Source organism: Psittacula echo (genome assembly GCF_963264785.1).
Source record: "Psittacula echo genome assembly, chromosome: 4".
Lineage (NCBI taxonomy): Eukaryota > Metazoa > Chordata > Aves > Psittaciformes > Psittacidae > Psittacula > Psittacula echo.
Genome location: NC_137738.1, coordinates 82,597,856 through 82,609,435, shown reverse-complemented (window position 1 = coordinate 82,609,435; position 11,580 = coordinate 82,597,856).

Below are 11,580 nucleotides of genomic sequence, written 5' to 3'. Positions count from 1 at the left end.
CTCTCTCTGCTTCCTCCTGGCTTCTTGTGTTCCTCCTCACTGAGAAGGACAGGATGAGAAACTCAAAGTCCTTGATCAGGATAAGTGCTACTCAGCAACAACTAAAACATAGGTGTGTTACCAGCATTGCTCTCAGACTAAAGCACTGCACCAGCTACTTGAAAGAAAATTAACTTTATCCCAGCTGAAGCCAGGACAATCTAAGAGTGTATACTTACCTCTTTTCTAAAACTCCTGAGAAATATGTATAACTTGAAAGTAAATAATAATGGCTATAAGGGAAAAAATAAATCGGGCAGTTAAATGCACTGCAAAGAACTGTGAACCTTTCACTCACTTGGAAGATCAGATGGTAAACAACTCCCTCCTGCAAATGTCTAGAAAATTAAAATCTCACCAGCAACTGAAGTGATCAGCTATTTACAGGTAGTTTGAAAGTGTCTAGCCATCTAAAAGACAAGCTATATGAGTAACTGATGGTTTTGATTCAGTAGTTGAACTCTTCCTCACAGTGATACATACAGAGATGTGTACACCACCTGTTTTGGTTAACTCCCCATTTTGTTATGGGGTTTTCTCCATGTTGCCCACACTGTTTACAAGCTATCTTGCTCCTGACATGCCCTTAGGTGCTGACCAACCAGACTCCCTTGCTGCTCCAGGGCCTTTTGGCAGAGTGAAAGTCATTCTAGGGATGCTGCAACAGACTGCATGGGAAGGATCTCAGCAGCTCTTTCTCTGTGTATTCTAGTTTTAGGTCATGTGAAAGTACAGCAAATAATTGTAAAAAAAACCTTCTAAGAATGACAATGTAACTTTCAGAATACATCAGGCACCCTCCAAATGTAATAATTTTGAGACTAAGTTAGAAGTGATTATCTCTTTAAACTCATCTTCCTTTCAGAACTAGTGCATTCCAGGAGTCATACACCAGGAACTATTGTTAAGGTCATGATGTACCTCTCTCAAGTCATGGCACACATGCAGGAGCCACAGGTACACATAAAGATAACCCTTTTTTTTAAAAAAAAAAGAAATCAAACCAAAAAAATCCATACCCCAAATGAAACCTTATGATTTCAAAAACATGCTCGTTTTCCTCCATTTTTTAGCATATATTAACAAACATTATAATTTTTTTTTACCTGTTTCTCCCTCAAAATGTCACTCACAGTTATTTAAAAATTGGGCCCAGAAAGTGAATTGTATGGGATGCCACCTCAGTTTTGTTGACATGAGCGCTAATTTTTCCTGCTTACTTCAGTCAATAAACAAATAACTTCGGGTTTCATTGGCACGAGGCATTATGTCTTAAAATTATTGGCCCAAAAATGCATTTAAAGAATAAATTCTATGTGCCTCGATAGTGGAAACTACATATTGTTTTCAAGTAATTTATTCATATGTTGTCCATATGGCGAGAAGTTTTAAACCTGTCCTGGACACTCACAAGTATTTTTCAATAAATCCTCCATGTTATTCACCTTCTCTACTCTCCCTAATACTGAGATTTCTTGATTTTTATTTAAAAGTTAAATATTTTTAAAGTGTCAGCTATGCATACCATTCCCTCTATGCTACAATAATCTTAAGGGATTTTGGATACATTTTTACCTTTAGATGTGCAATCAGAAACCTACCAAGTCTCAAGGGGGGTCCAACTTCTGTTTTCAGAGAATAACAAATTAAATTGTTCATATATTTGATTTTAATTGAACAATATGCATTGTAAGATTTTTTTATGTTCTAGGCTATTTTTCAAACAGGGAAATGCACATCTATTAACAGAAATTAAAAAAAAACCAAGATACATGCAGTGAACATTGTGTGCAAATTCAATGCAATTCTACTGATTGTGAAGGACATACAAAGAGTCTAGGTCAAAGAAATAAAAGCTGAGCTTATTTTTAACCCAGCTCTAACTACTTTGTCCTTATATACTTGTAGCAGTCCAAAATAAAATCTGACCACTTACATAAAAGGACCAGAGTCCAAACCCATATTTTCCTCCTATTCTGCAACATTTCTGACCCCGTAACTTGCTTCATAAAGCCCTAACAAGCATAACTAATGTTGCAGGTCTATTAAGATGAAAATGCTGTATAACACACAGTGTATTTTCATTACAGCTACCTGTGCAGCTGTAGGAAGGATATTCCTGAATCTTAATCTAATCCACTCAGGTACTCATTACAGTTCAACTATAATGACAAGAGAGCTTAACTTAAATGGCAAAACCTAGCTGGGAACCTGCTTAAAACTGTTGGCAGCTGATTAATACTGCCCTCACTGCTGTGGCTAAGGCTGTTAGTGGTACCCAAGCCAATTAGTCTAAACAAGCTCAGCTGTGCCTGCACAGGCAGGGTTACATTTTAATTGCTTGAGGATTTTTAATAGTTTGATCATCTATTTGAAAAGTACTGGGGAATAACTGAAGCAATTGCTGAATGAAATTCAAAAAGCTAAGAGTGACAGGTTTATACTTGTTATAGCATTTCTCCTTTTTGAATTTCATTTTTTTATCCTCAGGCCTCCTCCAGGTAACTTCTCAGTGAGCAGACTTTGCCAGAAAAAGAAAAATAATCTGGCAAAGAAACTTGTGGGCTGCCATTACTAAAGTGAGTCATGGCTCAGGTAACATCCATTCAGAATAACCAAAGAGGAGTATCATAAAGTGACCCAATTTTCAGAAATTTCATGCAGCCACCCAGTCCTCCCATTGCAAGTCCATCTTTTCAAGGGTCTGAAATTGATTATGAAAGGTTATAACTCATTGTTGAGAATGTGGGCCTTTTGTATCAGGTCCTCCCAAATTATAATCATAGAATAGTTAGGGTTGGAAAGGACCTTAAGATCATCTAGTTCCAACCCCCCTGCCATGGGCAGGGACACCACACACTAAACCATGCCACCCAAGGCTCTGTCCAACCTGGCCTTGAACACCGCCAAGGATGGAGCATTCACAACTTCCCTGGGCAACCCATTCCAGTGCCTCACCACCCTCTCAGTAAAGAATTTCTTCCTTAGATCCAATCTAAACTTCCCCTGTTTAAGTTTTAACCCGTTACCCCTTGTCCTGTCATTACTACAGTCCCTGATGAAGAGTCCCTCTCCAGCATCCTTGTAGGCCCCCTTCAGATACTGGAAGGCTGCTCTGAGGTCTCCACGCAGCCTTCTCTTCTGCAGGCTGAACAGCCCCAGCTTTCTCAGCCTGTCTTCATACGGGAGGTGCTCCAGCCCCCTGATCATCCTTGTGGCCCTCCTCTGCACTTGTTCCAACGGTTCCATGTCCCTTTTATGTTGAGAACACCAGAACTGCACACAATACTCCAAGTGAGGTCTCACGAGAGCAGAGTAGAGGGGCAGGATCACCTCCTTCGACCTGCTGGTCACGCTCCTCTTGATGCAGCCCAGTATACGGTTGGCTTTCTGGGCTGCGAGCGCACACTGCCGGCTCATGTTCATTTCCTCATCGACCAACACCCCCAAGCCCTTCTCTGCAGGGCTGCTCTGAATCTCTTCTCTGCCCAACCTGTAGCCGTGCCTGGGATTGCTCCAACCCAGGTGTAGGACCTTGCACTTGGCATGGTTAAACTTCATCAGGTTGGCATCAGCCCACCTCACAAGTGTGTCGAGGTCCCTCTGGATGGCATCCCTTCCCTCCAGCGTATCAACCGAACCACACAACCTGGTGTCATTGGCAAACTTGCTGAGGGCGCACTCAATCCCACTGTCCACGTCACCAACAAAGATGTTGAACAAGATCGGTCCCAACACCGATCCCTGAGGGACACCACTTGTTACCAGTCTCCATTTGGACATTGAGCCATTGACTCTTTGCATGCAGCCATCCAGCCAGTTCTTTATCCACTGAGTGGTCCACCCATCAAATTGATGTCTCTCCAATTTAGAGACAAGGATGTTGTGTGGGACAGTGTCAAAGGCTTTGCACAAGTCCAGGTAGATGACGTCAACTGCTCTGCCCCTGTCCATCAGTTTCATAGCCCCATCATAGAAGGCCACCAAATTGATCAGGCAGGATTTCCCCTTAGTGAAGCCATGCTGGTTGGCACCAACCACCTCCTTGTTTTTCATGTGCCTTAGCATGTCTTCCAGGAGAACCTGGTCCAAGATTTTGCCAGGCACAGAGGTGAGACTGACTGGTCTGTAATTCCCCGGGTCATCCATTTTCCCCTTCTTGAAAATGGGGGCTATATTTCCCTTCTTCCAGTCATCGGGAACTTCACCTGACTGCCATGATTTTTCAAATATGATGGCCAGTGGCTTAGCAACTTCATTCGCCAGCTCCTTCAGGACCCACGGATGGATTCCATCAGGTCCCATGGACTTGTGTACGTTTAGGTTTTTAAGATGGTCTCGAACCAGATCCTCTCCTACAGTGGGCCTAAGGTCTTCATTCTTACAGTCCCTACATCTGCCTTCCAAGACTTGGGTGGTGCGGTCAGAGATTTTGCCAGTGAAGACTGAGGCAAAGAAGTCATTAAGAACCTCAGCCTTCTCCAAATCCTGAGCGACCAGTTCTCCAGATATCTTCCGAAGGGGGCCTACGTTGTCCCTAGTCTGTCTTTTACTCGCTACATACCGATAGAATCCCTTCCTATTATCCTTAACATCCCTAGCCAAGTTCAATTCTAACTGGGCCTTAGCCTTCCTCACCTGGTCCCTAGCTTCCTGGACAACATCCCTGTATTTTTCCCAGGCCACCAGTCCCCGCTTCCACCTTCTACAAGCCTCTTTTTTCCTTTGAATTTTCCTCAGCAGCTCCTTATCCATCCAAGGAGGTCTCCTGGCTCTCTTGCTGCACTTCCTTCTAGTTGGGATGCAACACTCCTGAGCTTGGAGCAGGTGATCCTTGAATAACAACCAGCAGTCTTGAGCCCCCCTGCCCTCTAGGGCTGTGTCCCATGGAACCTTACTAAGCAGGCTCCTGAAGAGGCCAAAGTCTGCTCTCTTGAAGTCCAGGGCAATGAGCTTGCTGCATTCTCTTCTCACTGTCCCCAGGATCTCGAATTCGACCATCTCATGATTGCTGCAACCAAGGTTGCCCTGGAGCGTCACATTTTCAACCAGCCCTTCCCTGTTGGTGAGCACGAGGTCAAGCATGGCACCTCTCCTTGTCGGCTCCTCTATTACTTGCAGAAGGAAGTTGTCTTCCACACAATCAAGGAACCTCCTGGATTGCTTGTGCCGGGCCGTACTGCCGCTCCAACAGATGTCAGGGTGGTTGAAGTCCCCCATGAGAACAAGGGCCTGTGAGCTTGAGGCTGTTCCTATCTGCTTATAGAGCACTTCAGCCACAGATTCCTCTTGATCAGGCGGTCTGTAACAGATCCCCACAGTAATGTCCCCCATCACTGCTCTCCCTTTAACCTTGACCCACACACTCTCTATTGACTGCTCACCTGTCCTCAGACAGAGTTCCATACTCTCCAGCCTATCCCTAACATAAATAGCAACTCCCCCTCCCCACCTGCCAGGCCTGTCTTTTCTAAAGAGCCTGTAACCTTCCAATCCAACACTCCAGTCGTAGGAGCCATCCCACCATGTTTCTGTGATGCCTACTATATCATACTCCCGTAGTCGTGCACACATCTCTAATTCCTCTTGTTTGTTTCCCATGCTAGGGGCGTTTGTATAGAGGCATCTGAGCTGAGCTCCAAATGAAGCCGGCTCATTGGCTGGAGCAGCTGGAATATCTCTGCATTGCTCCGAGCATTTATTGTAGGTGCTGGCAACTGACTGGGTGTGTTGGGATGGAACGATGCCCCCCTCCCCCAACACATCTAGTTTAAAGAAACCTTGACCAGCCTGGCAAGCCTCCTACCAAAACTGCTCTTCCTCTTCTTTGTCAGATCAGCTCTACCAGCCCCCAGTAGACCTGGCCTACTAACTTGGGTCTTGTATTCAAAACACCCAAACCCCTGACTATGGCACCATCCTTTTAACCATTTATTAACCTGGCCAATACTCCTAGCTTTTTCAAGGTCTCCCCTTGTATCCTGGAGAATTGATGAAAAGACAATCTGAGCTCCAGAGCCCCCAACCACCTCTCCCAGGGCTCTGTAGTCCTTCTTTATGTTCTCCAGCCTACTGCTATCAACATCACCAGCACCCACGTGGATCACTAGAAGTGGGTAATAGTCCATGGGACTCACTAGACCAGGCAGCCTCTCTGCAACATCCCTGATCCGTGCCCCAGGTAGGCAACACACCTCCCTCGAGACCGGGTCAGGCCGACAGATGAGTGCCTCTGTCCCTTTCAAAGTACAGTCCCCTACCACTATGACCCGTCTCTTTTTCCTCGCAGCACCAGTAGTGATCTTCTTTACTGGCGCAACTGCCGGTTGTTTCTGGTGCAAGTGCCCTTCCTTGTTAGCACCCTGCAGGACAGCAAAGTGGTTCTGGGTGGGGACAACAGCTTTAGGAGGAAGCCCCTTGTTTTTAATTGTCCTCTTCCTCTTTTTTTTGTTGTTTTTTGTTGTCACTATTTCCCAGCTTCCTGGGTTGACAGCCTCCTCCACTCCTCCAGGAGCTTCAGGGGATGCCTGAGGCCCCTGCACAGTTTGGGCCTGGAGGAGGCAGTCCTGCTTCCTCTCAGCTTCCCTGATATCTTGCAGCCTATTAACAGCATGCCGCAGCTCAGCCACCTGCTGCAGGAGGACCTCCACCAGGGAGCACCGAGTGCAGCCCTGCCCATTGGGCACCGTTCCCTCACCAGACCAGTGCAGGCACTCTCTACACTCCGAGCTCTGCACTGCAGCCTCCCCTCTCATCGGCTCTGTCTGGGTGCCTACACTGGCTACCGCGGGGGCAGCCAGAGCAGAGCTCCCAGACCGGGCCCCGGTCGTACGGCGAGTGCTCACCATCCCGCTCACCTGCCCACGCGAACTGCCTCGCAAACTGCCTCGACCCGTCCTGTTCGCCGCAGTCCTGGTCGTTCGCGCTCCCTGGGGCAGGTTTTTAACCAGTCAGGGCTGGTGCCGCTCCTCCTGGCTCCGCCCCCTGTGAGTCAGCTGCTCGCGTCAGCTGAGCTGCCGGCTCCTGGGCAAGTCCTGTCGAGGAGCTGAGGCTCCCTCGGTGGCTCTGGCCGCTCTGACTCTGTAGAAGAGTAGAACCCGCACCTTCATAATCTGCCTATATTTTCATTTTATAGCACATATTAGTCTGTACCAAAGAAATTACCATCATTTGTAATTTACTTCACCTTATGGTGATCAGAAGCATTTGGCAGAAAGAGAAAACTGTGTACTACTGAAATACATTATTTTAATACTGTAGTGAAACTGTTTATCATGAGGTGAATGGATAGACCCAAGCGTGCAATGACAGTTCCGGAATATGGTATTCAGCCATTTTGATTTAGATAAAACAATGTAATATTTCCTAACTAAGGAACAAGGTTTTCTTTATTTCAGAAATCAGATGTTCAAGAGAGATGATGTGATGTATTTAACATTAAAAAAAGCCTGTTGCTTTCTCAGTAGATTTTAGGAAATTATTTAAGGACTATACTGTACTACACTGTGAATTGTAGTTCATCTATCCTGATTCCTCTGACCACTGTGTTTTTGAGAAGATCTGAAAGCCAGGCTGTAAGCAACTGTTTATTCTATAAACAACTGATTTTACAGAAGATTAAGTCTGGTCTTCTTTGCTAGTATTCTTAGATGCAAAAGAAGAAAAAAATTAAATGGAGATAATTTTATGTGTGAAGCTGAAGTTAAATGATACTGACTAGTTATTGCACTCTCACCTCCTAAGTTTGCAGTAAATCATGTCAGTAAGTTCAAATGCTTGAAAAACTTCTAGAAGGAAGTGCAATTTCTTATTAACTGAAACTCACAGTCCATGTGAATGCTGTAATTTCCCCTCTTTTCATTTCTACACTATTCTGAGTTCCCTTAGCACCTGCAAAATAGTTAATAATGCTTCCCTGAACTGAGACCTGTAGGGAGGAAATTCACATCACCAAACTTCAAGCAAATGGCTTTGTTCTGCTAACATCTGTATACAGCGGATAGAGGGAAACAGGCACCCCCAAAGGGCAATTCTGAATAGGAGCAACAGATTATCTTCTATAGTAGTGTCTCTCTTTGGCACAGAAGTCAGATTTAAGTTTCCCTTTGAATACTTTCCTTTCTCTTACGGTTTTCTAGATACGGGATACAGCTCTCTAACTTAGGGAGATGCCTACAGTTGACAGAATGAGCCATGTGTCCCCTCTCAAAGGATATTCTAGTAATACAGATTATATTGCATTTTCATGGCTTCAGCTCAAGATATTTTCACTGCTTAGCGATATTATAACAGTCTGTCACCACCATGTAAAGCAATTTCTCATTTTTTTTTACAAATAAAATAAGGTGTTTCTTTAGGCACCTTTTTTTATATTGATTGTTAAATAAATGTTCAATATAATGAAAATTGAAAGAGGATATCACATTATAATGCAGCCAAGTATGTCACTGTAACAATTTCATTCTAGTATTCAAAACCCAGGTGAAAAGAATGACCTTTGTCTACTGCTACAATAACACTAGTTCTGGAATCTTTCTCTAAAAAATGTGCAGGATTGCTCTGCAAATATAAGTTCAAAAAACAAACAGCTTGATATAATTCAAATCAACTTATGGTGGTACAACAGAAAAAAAAAATCAAAAGCCTGTATTTGTCCAAATCTTTTGGGACATTTCTGACGTGAATAAGAGGATCTAGCTCATCAAAATTTTTCCTACCTATCAGGCACTGATCAATTAAAGTGGGGTTATAGTTCCCTATATCCTTATTGTGCTGCGCAAGTAAAAAGCCGAAGTTCTAAGCAATCAACAATTCCACTGAAGTCAGCTTACCTGGGAAAACTTTTATTACCAAATAAAACATTCTTAGTAACAAAAGTATTGATCCTGATGCTCAGGGGCATGGTTTGCTAACGACACCCCATGACACAGCTGTTAGTTCTGAGCTCTTGGCCAGAAAAAAGTGATCCTGAAATCTGTGTCACATTAGAGTACGTCAGGTGGGTCAGACAACAATGTTTCTATGCTGCAAATGCCAAGTGTTTAGTGCATAATATACTAACTATACATTATTAAACTCAGAGCAATGGAAACTTACAGTTCATTTGCAAAGTAAGGGAAGAGGAAGAGCCTACAATAAACACTTGTCCACTTTGTTAAAACATCATCAATAAATGACCCAGCAGTGCAGTTCCTATCTAAGAGTGTAATGTTCTTACATGTAGTCTCATGACAGAACAAGTCAAATAAACTAGGGGCCACTACACACTTCTCTTGCCTCCTGTCAGTCTTCTCACTGATGTTCACATATAACCACATAGGTCTACTTGCTGGGAACACCTATTGTCAAGGGTGTGATTGCTTCCCAGGGCAGTAAAGAAATTAGTGTTATCACTCAGCAGGGAATGTGTTTTGCCCATAACAAGTATTTAAGAACCAACAAAAGGAAGTACTTTTTCACACAACACGTAATTACATTTTGGAACTCATTGCCACAGGATGTTGTTATGGCCAAAAGCATAAATGGAGTTAAAGAAGAGATTAGACAAATTCATAGAGAAAGGGTCCGCCAGTGGCTGTTAAAATATGATGGTCCAGATGCTGCCTCTATCTCAGGAAGTCCCTAAGCCGTTGATTGCCAAAAGCTGAAGAGAGAGGAAGGGACATATAACAGCCAGATAAGGCTCAGTACTGGTGTGTTATTCTTTTGTCTGGATATTTGTGGGGGAAAAAGATAAAGTCAGTCTAATATGGTATACTGTCAGTCCTACCCAGAGACTTTCGACTGGGAGGTAACCAAAAGTTAAACAAATTTAACAAAGATCTCATTGAGTTGGTGGAAATAGGCAGATCAACAAAAGACAGATTTTTTAAATGCCTCAAAGCTGCAGCATCAGCTCAGCTTTTGTTAAATATCTACCCAAGACACAGACATGTAGGAGATCCAGCTGCATCGAAGCTCTTCACCAAGCTATGTGCAACTATAGTACTGCATGACCTATTAAAATTGTAGTGAAGCATATAATGAATAGTCAACACTCAACACAGATTTAACATCACATAAAACCCCTAAATAATCCAAAACCCAGAGTCAATCCAGCTGCTGAAGTGCAATCAATATATGCCATGAAAAAAAGCAAGGAGAAAAACCATTTAAAACAGTAAGGAAAAAAGCTGTTTATATTTGAAAGTCAAAATATACGTTTTGCATTACCATTCATTTGCAGTCACATGCCATAAAGTCACATCTGCACCAAATGTTCTATTCCTTCTCTTTGAACTCTTTTGAAATGTTTCCTTGGTCTTTCTAAAGGAGTGTAAAAGTGGACTCAGACAACCAATTCAAGATCTGTTTTGTTTCTTGCCAAGATTGCCTTCCAGATTATTAAGAGGGCCTCAAAATTTAGCTAAACAAAATAATAAGTGTTGGGAAAAAATAAAAAAGTGATTCATATAAAAAAACCTGCTTCTTGGCAAAAAGGAAAGGAAACTAATAGGAGACAAAGGCAATAACTGAATTACTTCCTTATAGAAATAAGCATGCATGAATGTCAACACTGATTCCTTGTAGTCAGCACAAATGATGTGAAACTGTATTAACTGTTTATGTATTGCACAGTATACATGGCAGGCCACTATGGACAAAACCATTTGAAAAAGTCAATGCTGGTTCACAACTTCACCTTTTATCCAGCAAAACGTCTTCATGGCATTCACGAGAGAGCTGGAGAGTCTATAAACAATAGAAACAAAAATCTTCCTTGTTAGAAGTTACTGCCTGTTGAGGAAACTCTAAACGTGAACACAAAGAATCAGTATAGAAAGACTACAATACTTGGCCAGGAAACCATCAAGCCTATGGGATCACTTTTTGGATTGACTCTGACTTTAGTACATTTATTTCTGAATCTGAACATTTCTAGCCAGTAATAGTCCAAACCTACAATTTCATCTTTTAATATTACATCAGAAGTGTCTTATATACCAGCCAACCTACAGTACCTTAGATATGGAAATAAATCAATGAGAAAGCCCTGAAGACTAAAACTTATTACAAATGGCTCAATCCTAAAGCTTTTTCTTGTAGTCTCACTACAAGACTCGAGTAAGGCAACTCATATGTTCAAGCGTGAAGACTCTGAACACTCTAGGGAAAATGAGGAGTGGATAATTGTTTCTAACATATCATTTACATGTTGTGAGCTATTCCCCACTGGCCATACTGAAGTTTGCACTAATTCATGGCTTCAGACACAAAAGAGGTGAGGACTTTGGATGCTAACCCAACATTCAGAGAATACAGAATGCCAAGACTTGAGATAGTAAACTTTTTTTTTTTAACAAAGTAATAAAAATTACATCTACAATTGTCTGCCAATCTATTTGTTAATACAAAGAAAGCTTTCTTAGTGGAAATGCAATACTGAAACCATTTTAGGAATATAACCATTCCAGTGCCTGGAGGGCTCAGTGAGTGTGTCACTGCATGTGCACAAGACAGCTGCAGTTTCATGCCAGTACCAATTTTCTTGCACTTCTACAC